This window comes from Bacillus rossius, chromosome 7 (genome assembly GCF_032445375.1).
Source record: "Bacillus rossius redtenbacheri isolate Brsri chromosome 7, Brsri_v3, whole genome shotgun sequence".
NCBI classification, from domain to species: domain Eukaryota; kingdom Metazoa; phylum Arthropoda; class Insecta; order Phasmatodea; family Bacillidae; genus Bacillus; species Bacillus rossius.
This window is the reverse complement of record NC_086335.1, coordinates 71229792-71245699: the sequence shown is the minus strand read 5'-3', so window position 1 is coordinate 71245699 and position 15908 is coordinate 71229792. Positions and strand designations below refer to the sequence as shown.

General features: G+C 42.7%; 1 protein-coding gene across 1 annotated transcript in view; it reads left to right on the top strand.

The window, feature by feature from the left end:
• LOC134534347 (BAI1-associated protein 3) overlaps nucleotides 1-15908 on the top strand; it is a 136934-nt gene that overhangs the window by 15857 nt on the left and 105169 nt on the right. The window lies entirely within an intron of this gene.

Sequence of the window (15908 nt, the reverse complement as noted above, 5' to 3'; positions counted from 1 at the left end):
TTTTGCACTGTTTGTAACGAATAAAATATCATAAATAAAAAATGAGAAATAAAAATGAAAACATAAACCCACAGAAAGCAAGCCTAAATCAGTTGATGTCGAACAGATGGACCCAACAATGAACCTAAACAGGTATTATGGACAACACAACAGAAGTATATGTTATGTTGGTTAATGGTTTAAGGATCCAGGGTCAGGAGCCGAGAAGCCGACCGCCATCTTTAATTGTGACGTCACGACGGCCATCTTTTCGTTGTGGTCGCCATCTTGCATTCTGAGTTCATTTCAGTCATCTTGGATGACCTTGACCTTTGACATCAGTCACCATCCTGAATTCCGTTATCTTGGAATCGACCGCCCAATTCCCAGAAGGTTGCAATTTCAGTTACGGCCGCCATATTGAAAATCCATAATTTTTTAAGTAAGAAAATCAGGGAAAATCGTAAAATTAAAAAATTAAATTTTAATAAAAAACGATTTCACCATTTTGAAATTATGATGTCACTTTTGCAAATTCTGTTACATCCACCATCTTGAAAATCCGTGATTATTTATCTATAAGTTTGGGAAAAATCTTAATATTCATAAAAAATTACTTAATTAAATTTTAATATTAAAACCTTCTTGTTTTAACTATTTTGAAAAATTTTGATATCACCATCGCTGATTCCATAATGTCCGCTATTTTGTGTAACAGTAATTAAAAAAATTTTAAGTTTTATAAAATAAATAATTGATTAAATATTGAGAGTAAAATTTATTAAAAGGTACTGGGTTCGAACCCGGCAAGGTCATTCGATTAAAAATGGTAGTAGCTCCTTCCTCTGTGTATGCCACCAGCAGACTGACCTTCCACAACTAATGCCAAGGTCGATATTACGTCAGCCTGGAGGCCGCCATCTTGGATCTGACATTGCATCTACTAGAGTCACACCTTCCGTATTAGTTTAATTTTTACCTGCTGGAGTGCAGTATTATTTATTAACAGATAGTCAGCTGTCACGGTATCTGCCATCTTTTCGACTATCCTGGCTGCCATCTTGAAAATCCTTAATTATTTAGTTAGAACTTAGGAAAAAATTCCAAAAAAAAAATTCACTTTTATAATGATGGTGTTACTTTGCGTGTCAAATTTAAGATCAGAAACAGTTTTTTCAGTTCTCTTGTAAAATATAGTTTTTTGTTGGATACAACATTTTGCGGGTGAACGATTCAATTCTGAAAGCACCTATGCTCAGAACCAAGCGTCGAACCCACAGTCCCTCCCTCCCTCCCTTATGCCTCCTGAAGAGCAGCCAAGTTTCAGAACAACGGTGGAAGAGCTCGCTAATTAACCAGTGGAAACAGGAGAGCAGGAGCCAAAGGTGGAAGTTAGCCACCCGTGCAAGGTGTTCGTGGATCGGCGCGAAACTTGAGCCCGCAGTCGTGCAGACGAGGCGGGCTTCAATACGAGGCGCCCGCGCGCCAACCCCCCTGCTCCGACCAAGCGCGGCTCCAGGAGGGGGGCGGCGGGGGCGACAGCCCCTCCCGAGATTAGTGTATATTTATGTTTACTTCAATATTTAATTACATATGTTAAACTTTCATCTCATCGCAAGTTGCACGGAGCTACCTACTAAGGTTCTGTATTTGAAACCTACCTGTAATTTGTAAATAATATTTCAAGGCCAATATATGACCACTTTCATTTTTTTTTGCAACAACGACCTTTCTTTGTGCGATAGCCCCTCCCGAAGAGTCACCCTGAAGCCGCCATTGTCTCCGACACGACCCGGGTCCAGCCCTGATGCACAGGCAGCCCCCCCCCCCACCCCCTTTTTTTTTTCTCTCTCTCTCTCACTCTTCACCGATACTGAGCTCTCTCTCTTCACGAACGCGAACTTGTGGGAGTCATTCTAAAGTCTCACCTCTCATTTCCACGGCAAGTGTCTACAATAGAGTACACAACTCGGAGGTCGGAGTCTGGTGTGCAGTTTATACAAATATCCCGCTATCTGGAAACTTCTTTTTTTTTTTGACGTGATAACGTCTTATGAATCGATGAACGCCGCGGCTGCACGCACGCAAAAGCATGACTCATTGTCACGTTCCGCCTGAGCTGAGCGTGCAAGAACCGGCCGACCATACCGTGCGAGAAAATCTTCTATTAATATCAAATAGGTTAGGACGGGCTTTTTAAAAGCAGCAATTTAATTTTTTTTTAATTTATTTGTCCGATTTCGTCATTTCTAATTAACAATTTATTGACATTGATTTGATTTCAGTTTATACATATCTATAACTAATTGTTCGTGATTATTTTTAGTAGTTACATTATTCTGTCAAAATGTCGCGAATGACTGTAATTTCGACAGAGTGCAAAAGGAGAGCTCGGAAACATCCCATGTGCTATCATTAAACCCGCAGTAACACGCGAGCCCGACTCCGCACCAAGGAGGACACTGCAAGGACGAGGGTTGTGCACAGGACTTTGAAGCCCAGACTGGAGCAGAGAGAACACGTGATGGCGCCTTGCTTGGACTCAGAGTCGTGCTTATCCACGGGTACAAACTAGGCTAATAGTACTGGAAAGGCACTCTAGATTCTTATATAAATTCTTTTTTTTTTAAGTTATACTTCTTTAGTCGCGTTATGGAAACAAAGATGAGAGTGAATTTTAACAATGCACGCACAAATTTTTCACAGGAAGATGGCGGACCCACGTGTATCAATATAAACCCATATATAGTCACTTTCATAAAAATTAGACGTCATACCAATCGTATTGGTGTGCCAAATGAAACTTTATGATAGTGAAACTACCCTGGAATATATTTGGTAAGCTAAAATAGTCACAGAAAAGAGTAATTTAAAGTTAAAAAAAAATTATTTACACTGGTATTCTCCTTATAACCTTCCGCCAGTCTTCGAAGTGCAGTGGTCATAGTGCGCGGTTAATAAGCTACAAGAACGTGGTTCAAAACTCGGCAATGGAATTTTTTTTTTGACGTGACAACGTCTAATAAATCGATGAACGCCGGCTGCACGCACGAAAAAGTGTCCCGTTACGCTGTGTCCCGTTACGCTCATTGTACGCTTGCGCCGCATCTATCTATCTTCCACTCGATTGGAACAACCATCGATTTGAGTTTTTTCGAGGCACATTAAACTTGAAGCACTCCCATTCGTTTCCTACTTTTCCTATCATCGTCTTATCCTTAACAGAATAACACAGATTGGAAGAAGTTAAATAGCAAACATGTATAAAAGTTATAGTTAAAATAATCTCTTCGTTAAAGTAATAAACATATTTGAATTAATGAGTGCAAATAAAAGTAAATTTATCAATTAAATTGTAGATATCATTTCACTCCTTGTTTGTATCCATACAAAAAAGTGATAATTCAATAAAAATGATTCAATTTTATTCATAAAAGTATGCAATAATTTCATCAATGTTTTGTTATGACGTTGTCACGTTAAACTATCGTCCGTAAACCGACTTTACAGACAACCAATTTTTTTTTCTTCAAATATTGTTGGTAGAAAGGACATGTTTGGTGACTAGAACACAGTACTAACAACTGCGGGGAGGGGAGGCCCTGCCCGGGTGGGTGAGGGGGGAAGGGGTGTTGGGGACAACAGCGCTCCTCCGGGAGGCGCCGGTACGAGGCCGTTCATCGAGCGGCCGGCGACAACAATGCCCTGTTCGGAGCGGCCGGCGATCAAATAAACTGATTAGAAATGGAGGGATGATTTTTTTTTTTAACTCGCAACTCTCACACATAGGGAATAGCTTTGATAAAAATTTAAATGTTCGTTCTTCCAAAATCTTAAATCTCTTTTAAGTTCGTCGCCGATTGCTTTGAAATTTTGACACAACGTTGCATACGAATACGCGAGTGTGACAGGTATAAAGATAGATAAAAATATGGATAGGTAAATCATATATTTTTTAATACTGTCATTGCTCTATAGAGTGACACATACAGAGGTACAGAAAGCAGAAAGAGATATATAGATATACTGTAGGTATATCGAGAGATAAAGAAATGTAGAGGAGGAAATATATATGTAGAGATTAATATATAGAGAAAGAGATATAAATATATACATAGAGAGATAGAGAATTATAGAGGTGTAGAGAGATGCTTTGTATATGTGTATCTACATCAAACAAATTACAAAAAAATTATTGAGGCATTGCAACCCACGCCTGGCATTAGCTAGTTTATATTTAATTCCACTCACGGAACCGTCGTGTCCAAGACGCGACGATGCCTGCATCCACGTCACACATAGCCGAGCCGTTTGTGTGTGATTTAATGGTTATAACAATAAACTGACGTCACTTTATCTTCACCACTGAGACACCTACGTAATGACTGTATCGGAAAAAATCGTAATATGAATGCTTCTACAATAGACTAATGGTGACATACCACAACAGACTAATGGTGACATACTACAATAGACTAATGGTGACATACCACAGTAGACTAATTGTGAAATATGCTGATTTTTAGTCTTTGCGTTCACTCCTTTCACTGAGTTATCATTTGTCAATATAACTTTTAAAATCAATAATAAAATTATTTTTGTCACTCGGTGTTCAAATTTTGTTTGAAATATTTTATTCCACTAGACGTGGAACGTATATAAATTGACTAAACACAAGCAGCCGAGTATCTGTGCATTGCGACTCAGACATAACGATGAACAATGACACTTAGTTTTAACATTTTTAATCAGTAAGTAAACCGTTAAACGTAGAACTCACGAACGCGTAACTGCGCAAATCTACGGTTTGAATTCGATAAGCTGAGAATATCGAGTTACGTTCTGTGCGAGAAATGAGAGGTAATCAAGAGAATGCGGTACTAGACCAATCTTCCTGGTCAGGTTTCACCAACAGAGAACACCCTAGCCCTCCTTGCGTACACGCTTGATTACTGGTGAGGGGAGTATTGCATATTTTGAGCCAATTAGTGTAGTATAATAACCTTCAGCTTAAATATCAGCATTCATGAATTTTTAACACATTTTCTTAGACTCGCGTAGTAGCAAAAAAATTACCAGGATCGCAGGATTAATCAATTCCCAGAATCAGAACACAAAAATTAATATTCTGATCTAAGAGCTTTTTATAATTTTGGTAATTTTCCTCGTAAGTAGGCTAATTTATTTTTGGTTTAGATGCTGCTAATAATTTCTTATTTCTTAGCCCTTTAGTACTAAATCATAACCTGCTTACTGCATAACGCGCCAACAATACTTTCAACAGTGACCCCCTCCTCCCTCCAGCAGTATTTTAGTACTTTATTTAAATGATTCATGCTATAGGAAAATGCAAGCACCCCCCCCCCCCTCCCTTCCCGGAGCTACGCCCATTAACCCAACGATGAACCTAAACAGGTATAATGGACGACACAGCGACGACAGCACAGACAAACACATCCGAACTTAAATTATCAGACAGCACAAGAATTCCGTGGAAGCAATTTAGTCACAGCACAGACGAACACAGTGTGATAAGCAACGACGAGGCAGTTTCAACAATGACAGCACACGCAGGCAGACCAGCAAAACACCTGGACAACGCAGCAAATACACGAACGCAGCGATGAAGAAGATGGACAGATGTTATGGACGACACGGATGAACACAGCAGCTGGCACAGACTGATCTGCAGTGACGGTGCCGAGTCAGCACGAAGTGTGGCCACTGACGCTAGTCGCGGTGGTCGACCCCTGAGGGACTGACGTCATCGGCCATTGTCTCCGCGGGGAGGGAGGGTCGGTGTACTGGTATCGAGCGGCCAGGACTCCCGCTGAAGACGTTTTTTTTCCTAACCTAAATTAAAACTAAGTGTATTTGGGAGGGGTCTGGGTTAGGGATAGACTCTAAGAGCCGTATTCCAAGACACAAAAATAAGAATTTAGGTGTTGAATATGCAATACCTGCACCCTAACCATATTCCACGTGCACGATAGGATACGCCCAGTCCCTTATTTTTAGGGCACTGATTTTTGGTGTCCTATCTGTTGCCGATTTGATCCATAACTGTATATATATATTTTCCTTTTTAATGAACTTTAACGGAACTTTTACGATTACAATTTCCCCCCCTAATATCTTAAATAACAGCAAACATAAATACGGCCAAAAATTCATCGTTTATTCTTGTACAACCAAAATTAAATATTTTATTTCACATTATAATTTCATAGTTTTAAAAAAATAATCTAAAATTACGATGGATTCCACAAAGTACAACTGTTTATAGCCTCGCACAAGTCCTCGTTTATTAAAACGGCTGCCGATCTGATAATTTACAGGGGTTCAGTTAGGACACGTTTTGGAATATGACCCGAGAGTTAGGGTACGGCAGTTGCCCGACAAGGCAGTGCATATTCGCTACCCTACTCAAACATCTTGGCATACCGCCCTAAGTGCGTCCCAGGCCGAAGCCTATACGCTCTAAGCATGCAGGTTGTGAATCATGCAAGAGAGGAAGCATGCATCATGTGCTAGGAGGGGGATTGGCCAGCCAATGGCAGCGATTTAGCCATGACTTACTCCCCTCACTGACTATTTTAGGTTAAAAACTAGATAAGTTGGGCCCAGGTAAAACCTGCATAGACACAGGGAAAACCCTGGGCACTTACATGCGGGATGCAAAATTTCATGCATTAATTACATGCGGGTTGGCTACGGGAATAGAAGGATGGCTCAGGAAGAAGAGTTGGAAGAGTAGAAAATATCTACTAAGCAAGGGCGGGCACTTGGACATTTTTGTCCGCATTGGAGGTTTTTGGGAATAACTGGTTGTTAGGGGGCGACTATCGTCGTTTCCCGCCAGGCTGCCAGCCAGCCCGGCTGAAGACACCAGCTCCTCCACCAGGTCTCGACGGTCGGAACAAGGGACACGCAGTCGTCAGCCGCACGTCTGCTGTCGGCGCACCAATCACAGCGCGTCCTGAGCGGCTGGGCCGACTGTACCCGATGGCTTCTCTCGCGGACGGCAGCCAATCAGAAGGAAGGAACCGCCTTTGCGCGCGTGCCTCGCTGCAGTCCAATGAGCGTTTACATTCTTTGGTAACACCTGGAGACTGGAAAAATTCGCGAGTTCAATGACCTTCAGGATAGACTCCACGATCCTCTGCCTACTTGAGCAAACGGCGCATGTTCATTGGGTGCTGAATTTTGAGGCGTCTCAAGATTGTGTAACTTGTGATTCGATACTTCTTTAATTGATGATCTCTAATTGGACAAGAGTCCTATGCACATATTAACAGTGAACCAATAGCAGAAACAGCGCAACGGTACAATTATTTGAATTTTAGCACATCACGAAATGAACCCGTGAATTTTTCCGGTCTCTAGTAACACCTTAGCACTCAGTATACGGCATTAGGAGTAATTTCGTGCGTGGAACGGAAGTCGCACGGAACGGAAATGTGTGATCACGGCGCTGCCACCTGTGGTAAATGGCGCGAATCAAAGATCACAAAGACAAAGGAAAACTTTATAATGTTTACTATTTAATGGATTTAAACAAGATGGACAGTATTTTAATAAAATAATCGAAAATCAGGTCCAAAATTTTTTTTAGTATTTTTTAAAGTCTTTTTCGCTTTTATCGGCGTAGATCCATTATATAGTTTAATCAATCGATAGAGACCGGAAAAATTCGCGTATTCCTTTCGAGACAGGCTGGAATCCAAACTCGTTTAGCTTAATGCTGCGTCAGTGATTGGACCGCTATTTACCTGAAGGACTCTGAGCCAATGGCAAACACTCAACAAAAGAAGTATCGAATCATAAGAATCGCAGTAAACAGGTGTCCCGAGTCGGTAGCCAATGACGAGGTGATAGTTGCCCGAGTACATAGAGCATCGTGGAGTCTATCCTAGTGGTCATTGAAACCGCGAATGTTTCCAGTCCCTATCAATCGATTCGATTGTCGACGTAGTTGCTCCGGCAGAGAAATCTAGCGACGGGTGCGGAAACTACGTTTTATTCGCGTCGAGAAATGCAGTTGAAAACACAATTTGTATATAATGTTTTTCACGTTCGGCATTATTTTAAAGAATTCTACGTTAAATTTCGTGTCCTAGTTTAGCAGTATTGTAAGTGTGTTTGCAACAGGAGAACATACGAATTGGCTCGTCACCGAGGCGAGATGTTACACATCTCTGGCGAGAACTGAAATATTCGCTCGCTGTAGGCCTAGTGACTGCGTGTCGACTGCGTGCGGAAGTCTGCGAGCCGGTCGCTGCTGCACCTAGGGGGAGAGGGGGGGACAGCGGGCCGGAAGCAGGGTGTCCACAAGGACAAAATATTTCGTACCAACTTAGAGGCGAGAAAAAAGTACTAGATTTGAAAAAAAAGTACTAAATTATAATATGTTATGGTTTTTAACAATTTATGAAGTTGTTATGACATTGAAATGCTCGAACTTAAATATCACACCAAACACACATACATTCCATAGTTTTAAAAATAATTACGCTTAATAATAAGACATATTGGAGTTACTATAATATTATTATATTAAAGAAAAATGCACTAGATCTGAGCGTCAATGTACTAAAAAAGTTATAAAAGTACTAGATCTAGTAGGAAAGTACTAACTGGACACCCTGGCCGGAAGGGGAAGTAGTGGAAGGCTATCAGCGCGGTGTGGCCGGCGGTGGGGAAATGTCCTTGGCCGCGGCATTTTTCTTCCAGTGCTATACCCGTTCAGAATATATTGACCATGTCAACGAGCGATCCGTACACACACGCACTAGCTTCTTTGCGGTGATATGTGTTTGGTATGTAACCTGTTTTTATCGGTTCCTGTGCCCCTATCATTAATTCACGGGCCGCTACGAGACATGCGTCCGTCCAGTTGTGGAGCCCACTGCGACACCTGCATTGCACAGTACTATCCAACTTGCTATGTATTACAACTTAAATGACTGAAAATAAATCTATTTATTTACCATCTAAGTCTAATCATAAATATTTCGACTAGTGTCGTGGAATTAATATGTGGTGGCAATATGAGGTGTCGGCGAGAATGGTTTTAGTTTGGTTGTGTAGCCTCTCGTGTTAAACACTCGAGGGGAACAAGGAGTAGGAATGGGACAGAGTGTGGCGAAGTGTCATCTAAAGGTATTACAACTCTATGGTAACAACACATTTATTATCGCTTATACATGAAATTATTCAGTACAACTTCATTAATGACAAAAACGCAAACAGTTGATATTTGCGGCGTGGCTCTGAAGCAAAAGTCTGTGAACAGAAACGTTTAGGAATTATTGCAACGTGAGACACGTTAATGCAGCTTAACAAATTCACTCTCGTGCTCTCATACTTGGCACCGCGCTTGGCGCTGGGTACACCGTCAAAACAAAAGCTAAGTTACAAGCAATTAACGTACATAAATTCCCAGAGTGCAAATGAAAGTATATAACAAGACCCCTCGACTTATTGAATATTATGCGACACACCTCTGCCAATGCGCAAGTTAGCAAACATCACCATAATCATTAATATAATTTAACTAACATGCTATTTATACACAACATGACTAATACAAAAAGGACCAATATACATGTTTTCATGAGGGTACGCAGACCTCTAATTATTAATATAACTAGTCTTCAACTTAGATTACTCTTGTCGACACGTATTTCTGCGGGCAAGTTCTTATTCGTCGATGCAGGGGTTACCATTAACTATCTCCCCAAACTATCGTAGCGGGAGAAATGCTCGTCGGTGTGGGGACTGGCATTATTCTTCACGTGTCGCTGCCGGAATTCGCACATAAGTGTTGTGTGTACAGTCAGATGTCAAGTCTTTCATCGGGACTCACAAGCTCACACCGCCGTCTCCAAGCCTTGCCTCCGTCACCACTGCCCCTCTTCTCACTCTAAGTTTTCTACCCACTCGGTCTATAGGTGTCTACGACGAAACAGTACTTTACCAAGTGGTAGCTTCTTCCGACGGGCAGCGTGACGGCAGACCGGCGAGACGTGTTGACAGTGTAGCTTCCTTCCGCAGGGAAGGCCAGCAGGGCCTCCGGCTGGTGTCGCTGGGGGTCGCGACGAGTCTCCTCTCTCAGAGCCGCCGTTTCCTCATATGCTCGGCCGGGAGCGTGTGACAGCGATACCAGGAACTCTTACGTTCCCATAACTCGCTCCTCTCTCAGCGGAAAATGGAACCCCTTTTATACTCTGTGAACCGCTAGTATCGAACACGGCAGATTGTTCTCGGTCGGGGCAACCGGAACCGGCGCCTGCGGCGATGTCCGGTTGGCAGCCCGCCAAAACGAGCCTCACGAGGGCCTCCGAGCGGCTCCGAACGACATGCGCGCAGCGCGCGAACTCTTGGCTTGTGCTGGTTGCATCGGCGCGCGGTTAGGCGCCGCGCGACACATCTTGATGTGCGTATGCGGAGCACACGCAACAGTTGGATGGTAAAAGAAAAGAAGGGGGGGGGGGTGGGGGGTTGCCAAGATGAGTTCTTGTGCCGGGTGGAAACCAGTCTAGTTACGCCCCTGCATGTGTGTGGACTTGCTTGTAGATAACACTACGTACGTTGGTAATCATGTCTGTCAACTACAAGGGTAAAATTAAATGTTCGACTCATCATTTGCTTTATTGTTTTACTGTATTTGACGTACTTCTACAATTCTACAATATAATAACATTTAAAACCAATTACTTTGAGAATGAATTTCAGTTAACACACACACACTATATATATATATATATATATATATATATATATATATATATATATATATATGAAATAAAACTACCTACTTCAAATTGTTGGCCATGGTTATCCAAACAATACAACCCTTGCAACAAATAACCATAAATAACTCAAACACGGGTTCTGAATCGCAGTCCAGCTTTGTTGCCGTGCTTGGAAGAGAAGAGTCGACCCCATGCCTCTCACGAGCTGGCCTGTTGACAGTCGCCAGTGCTGCCACCTGTTGGCGGCTGGCAGCCCTCGGGAGACAGCAACAAGTGCCTCATGAATGCGTAAACTGCAGCAGGGGTGGCGGAGGGGGGAGGGGGTACTCCCCTCCCCTTCCGCGCGGTAATAACGGCCACAGCGCAGGCCCGCCACGCACTGCGTCTCCCGCCACTAGTTTCAAATACAGGCTCAGCACCAAGTACCTACCGGTGCACTTGCAAAAAAAAAATCATAAAAAACTAAACGGTGTGGACGATCTACCTGAAAATTCTTTCAGCTATTAGAGAATATCTGATTATTTTTTTTGACGTGATAACGTCTTATAAATCGATGAACGCCGGCTGCACGCACGAAAAAGCATGACTCATTGTCACGTTCCGCATGAGCCGAGCGTGCAAAAACCGGCCAACTACCGTGCGAGAAAATCTTCTATAATATCAAACAGGTTAAGGTGGCCTTTTTAACTAATTGTTCGTGATTATTGTTGTCAGGCACACGGCCGAACGCCACATTTACAACTGGGCAGTTGGCTACATATAATCGATATTTGACTGCTAATCCGCCAAAAAAATGTTCTGAGAATTTTATTAGCTCATCTCTGCACAAGAACTGTGAAATATCGTGATTTGAACGAACTCAGGCTAAACTCTCAGTATTCTGTTTACCAGATCGTGAGTGTTTTTTCTTAGTGATTGTCGAAGGTGAATTTGCTCGTCGTTAGTCGTTGTTACGGCCATGTGCTTTTCGCGAAATGATTTCCAGACCAGATGTGTGTAGCACTGTCTGTGTTTCGTGGTTGGCTGGGTTTAGCCCAGGTGCATGTCTACTGCCGGCTCACCAATCACAGCCGTCCAGTGCAGAAGCAAGAGCGTCCTGATTGGCCCGGCCACCAGGGCCAGCGCGTCCATATAGGCGAACTAGGCAACCGCCTAGGGCGCCAAGTAGCTGGGGGCGGCGCAGCACGACACATAACAGCTGATATAATATGTTTAACGATTATTGAAACTAGATGAAAATGGATTTTTGTAGCAGTTTGGAATGTGTATATTGATATAAGTAATTATTTAAAGTCCACGGTGACCTGTATATTATTTGTAATAGTAAAAAAGTAAAAAAAAAACACAAGCCTGCTTACATTTGATTGTTGACAAAATCTTAGGCTTACGTGATGTATTTTGAGGCAAGGAATTTTTTTTTGTGTGTCCGCCCGGAGGGGGGGGGGATTAAGGTTTTTCGCCTAGGGCGCCAATTGACCTTGCACCGGCCTTCCGGCCACACAGGGCAATGGTTTCTCTTGCTGACGACCGCCAAACACAAGGGAACACTCGCTAGCGCGGGCATGCCTTACTGCAGTCTAGTGAGCGGTCTGATTTTTCTTTTGCGAAAAATACACGCCCTTAGTCATTGTTAGAGACCGGAAAAATTCGCAGATTCATTCGACGATAGGCTAGAATTCAAACACATATACCTACCCTTTAGATGATTCTGCTATTTGCTTACTGTTCATCTGGACGAATCTCAACCAATTATAAACCCTCAACTAAAGAAGGATCGAATCACAGACAAACCAGCTGAGACGACTCACAAATCTTCAGCCAATGAACTTGCGTTATTTGCCCAAGTGTACAGGGGAATGTGCAGTCTATCCTGAAGGTCATCGAAACCGCGATTTTTTCTGGCCCCTAGTCATTGTTCAGTGAGTTTCGTTGCTTCATTATTGTTGTGGGTTGGTTATTGGTGCTAACCACAGTGGGGCGTGACATAAAAACAACAGCAGCCATATCAACGCATACAGTTGTTTTGTGGCTAAGTTACGACTGAATGAAACGTTTCTCTCTGTCTAGTGATAGTTACGAGCTTCCTTGCTTATTACGCCGTTTCCCTTCTCCCTCCCCTCCCCCTTCTCCCTCTCTTAGTCGGGCGAGTGGAGCGAGTTCTGAACCAGACACCACTAATTAGAATACAGCTGTTAGAACCCGTGTACAGTTCAACTGCCGTTGTACATTGCAACACAGGGAACATCTCTTGGCTCTGCATCGCGGTCACAATATTCATTCACGTAGAGAGTAAAAAATTACACGATGAAATATATTCAGCACACGTAATGAAAATACTGAATATCTCTCAATACATTTGCGTCAAAACCACATCATTGGAAAAATAATGTATTTCCCCGCTACCTATTATGTTTTGTCCTTTAAATATAATGATTGTGTTGCGAAAGCGAATAAATAAATAAAAAATTGAACTAAATAAACAGCGAGGATTAACCTCTTTTATGTAATCCGCTACAGTACAATTTTAGAGATTTGCATCGCATTTGTATAGATTAAATTTTACGCTTAAAAATATCTTGCTGTTTCAAATTATTATTTTGATTTATAAACTTATTTAGATGTAATTTATTTTAACTCAACATGCTAGACTTAAATAAAATAATTAGCATACCTAACCTAGCGGATGAAAATGTTAGTGTTCTAAGCAAAAAAGCAAAAAACCGGATTATAGACGTAAGGGGTGTAGTCATATTGAAAATTTCCGATCTGTTTGTTTGGTCCACAATGGAACTTATGTCCTCCATCTTGTGAAGAGCCATTTTACGATCGTTGCCCTAGCAACGATGCGGTTTGGTTAGCTTCACTTTCGCTAGCACATGCTTCATCTGGACTCTTAAGCAATATCTTGGCGCGATATATTTGTGTGAAATATATATGTATTTGGTTGTTATCAACTAACAAACAGGCTTGTCGTTACTCGACATCAGTATACTCACTGTGCATCTGTCCGTTAATCCACGCACATCTGCAGGTACCTCGCCGGATGTCCTCTACAATTCTGCTTCCATACATTTAATCCTCGCGAATGTTTACCGTTTGCCGCAGCCTCTTTTTGCAAACATTTCTCTCTGTTCACTTGGAGTAATCCCGGGATGAAGTCCTCGCGAGTGTGGAAACGCGCGGCGGATTGTTGACAACAGGAGCGGACAGCGAAGAGCTGCAACACGCGAGGAATTAGCGTCTGTACCTGAGCGGCTTTAGCAGACAAGGCGTTAGCATCTTTTTCACTTCACACACGTGCGGGCGGCGGTTAGGTTGATAACCCCCCCCCCCCCCCCCCGCACACACACCTAAGTTGATTGAATACGGTGTTATTTATCTCTAGGGACCGTGAAAATTCGCGTTTTCAATGACCTCTAGGATAGACTCCATGGCCCTCTATGTACTTGTGCAGATTACACCTGCTGATTGGCTACTAACTCGTGACACGTGTTAACTGGGAAGCTTGTGATTCGATACTTCTTCTGTCGAACGTTTTTCATTGGCCCAGAATCCTTCAGATAAACTGTGGCCCAATCACTGAAGCAGCAAGAAAGGCAAATGTATTTGGATTCTAGCCTATCGCGAAATGAACCCGCGAATTTTTCAGGTCTCTATTTATTACTAATATTTACATTATTAATTAAATTACAACATTTAAAAGGTCTTCCCGCAGTTGAATCTACTCTCTTGACTGGAGCTCGGCTCGACGGTGGCTCGTCTCTACCGCGCACCTCTGTCCCGACACACAGCCTCCGCCGCACGCAGCACAGTCCCCGATGCACCGGTCTCCGCTCACGAGGCCCTCTCTCGTCGTCCACTATCGCTCGCCAAGGGGACACTCCCACCCTTCTGGAATGGTCTCGCGCCCCCCTGACGGGTCGATCCGACTCCCGAAGCTCCCAGAACAATGGCACCCCACGCGGCGGCCCGGCCGGGGTGCCGGGAAGGAGGTTAGCGGGACCAGCCTTCACCCGGGACCGCTAGCAGGACCACCGGCCTGTCTCACGGCCCGCAACAATACAGCATGTCCATCAAAGAATGTCCCAGTTATCGATTCTAATAGTATCAACAGTAAGCGTTGTCGAGCGTTGGTTAAAAGTCACAATTAAAGAGTAACTCATAAGCGCCACCTATGTTGATAGAATGGCTCTTTCCCCAATCAGTAGAGGGTGAACCTGTTAACTTTATTTGGCAACAGGATGGAGCCCCTCCCCATTGGAAACTCTGTACAGGAGTGGTTGAACGTCGAAGTCCCTGGCCGTTGGATTGGTCGGAATGGTCAAGACGACAGAGCTTTTTTTCGCTGGCCTTCGCGGACACCAGACATAACGTTATGTGATTTTTTTCCTTTGGGGCTTCATAAAAGATTATGTCTACGTTTCGTCGCGACCTAATGTTTTGCCAGAGTTGAGACATAGAATTGAAGAGGATATTGCTTCCATTACTCCGAACGTGTTAACCAAAGTGTGGAAGAATCGGACTTAGGTATAACCGTATAAATAAAGGTACACATATTAAACATTTGTAAGAAAGTAAAGTTTATTAGGAGGCACATGGACATTTTGCAGTTCCATTTAGCGGCAACAAAACATAAAAATACTTGCTTGTTTTTGTGCATGTTGAAATACTTTTTTTTTTTTTTTTTTTTTTTTACTCGACTAGGCTATTCCATGAATGTATTTCACACGATCGAATTCCGCTTCAAATTACGTCCAGTGTTTAGGGAGTTCACTGCCTAGGGTGTGATCATAGCTGTGACTGGTCTTGTTCCTTCAAATACTTTAGTTTTAGACATGTTCTGTATTTATTTGAAAGGAATGTACCTCACTTAATTCGAAAAATACTGTATTTCCTCAGCAATGTTGTGTGTATTTATAACATAAATTTAATATTACTAAAATGCTTAAAGCTGTATTCGGTAACATAAAACTAAATTATAAGCAGCGCTGCAAACACGGAAATTCGCCGGTTGCTGGAGTCGTGAGATCACCTTCACGTGTCGGGGTTCGTGCGCCTCCTTAATGACCTTAATGAAGCCTGATACTTGCAAGTAATGCATATATACGGGTATTCTGATGTTCTTTGATTTCTCACTTGGCAGGAAACAAAGCTTGGTGCATACCCAGAAGA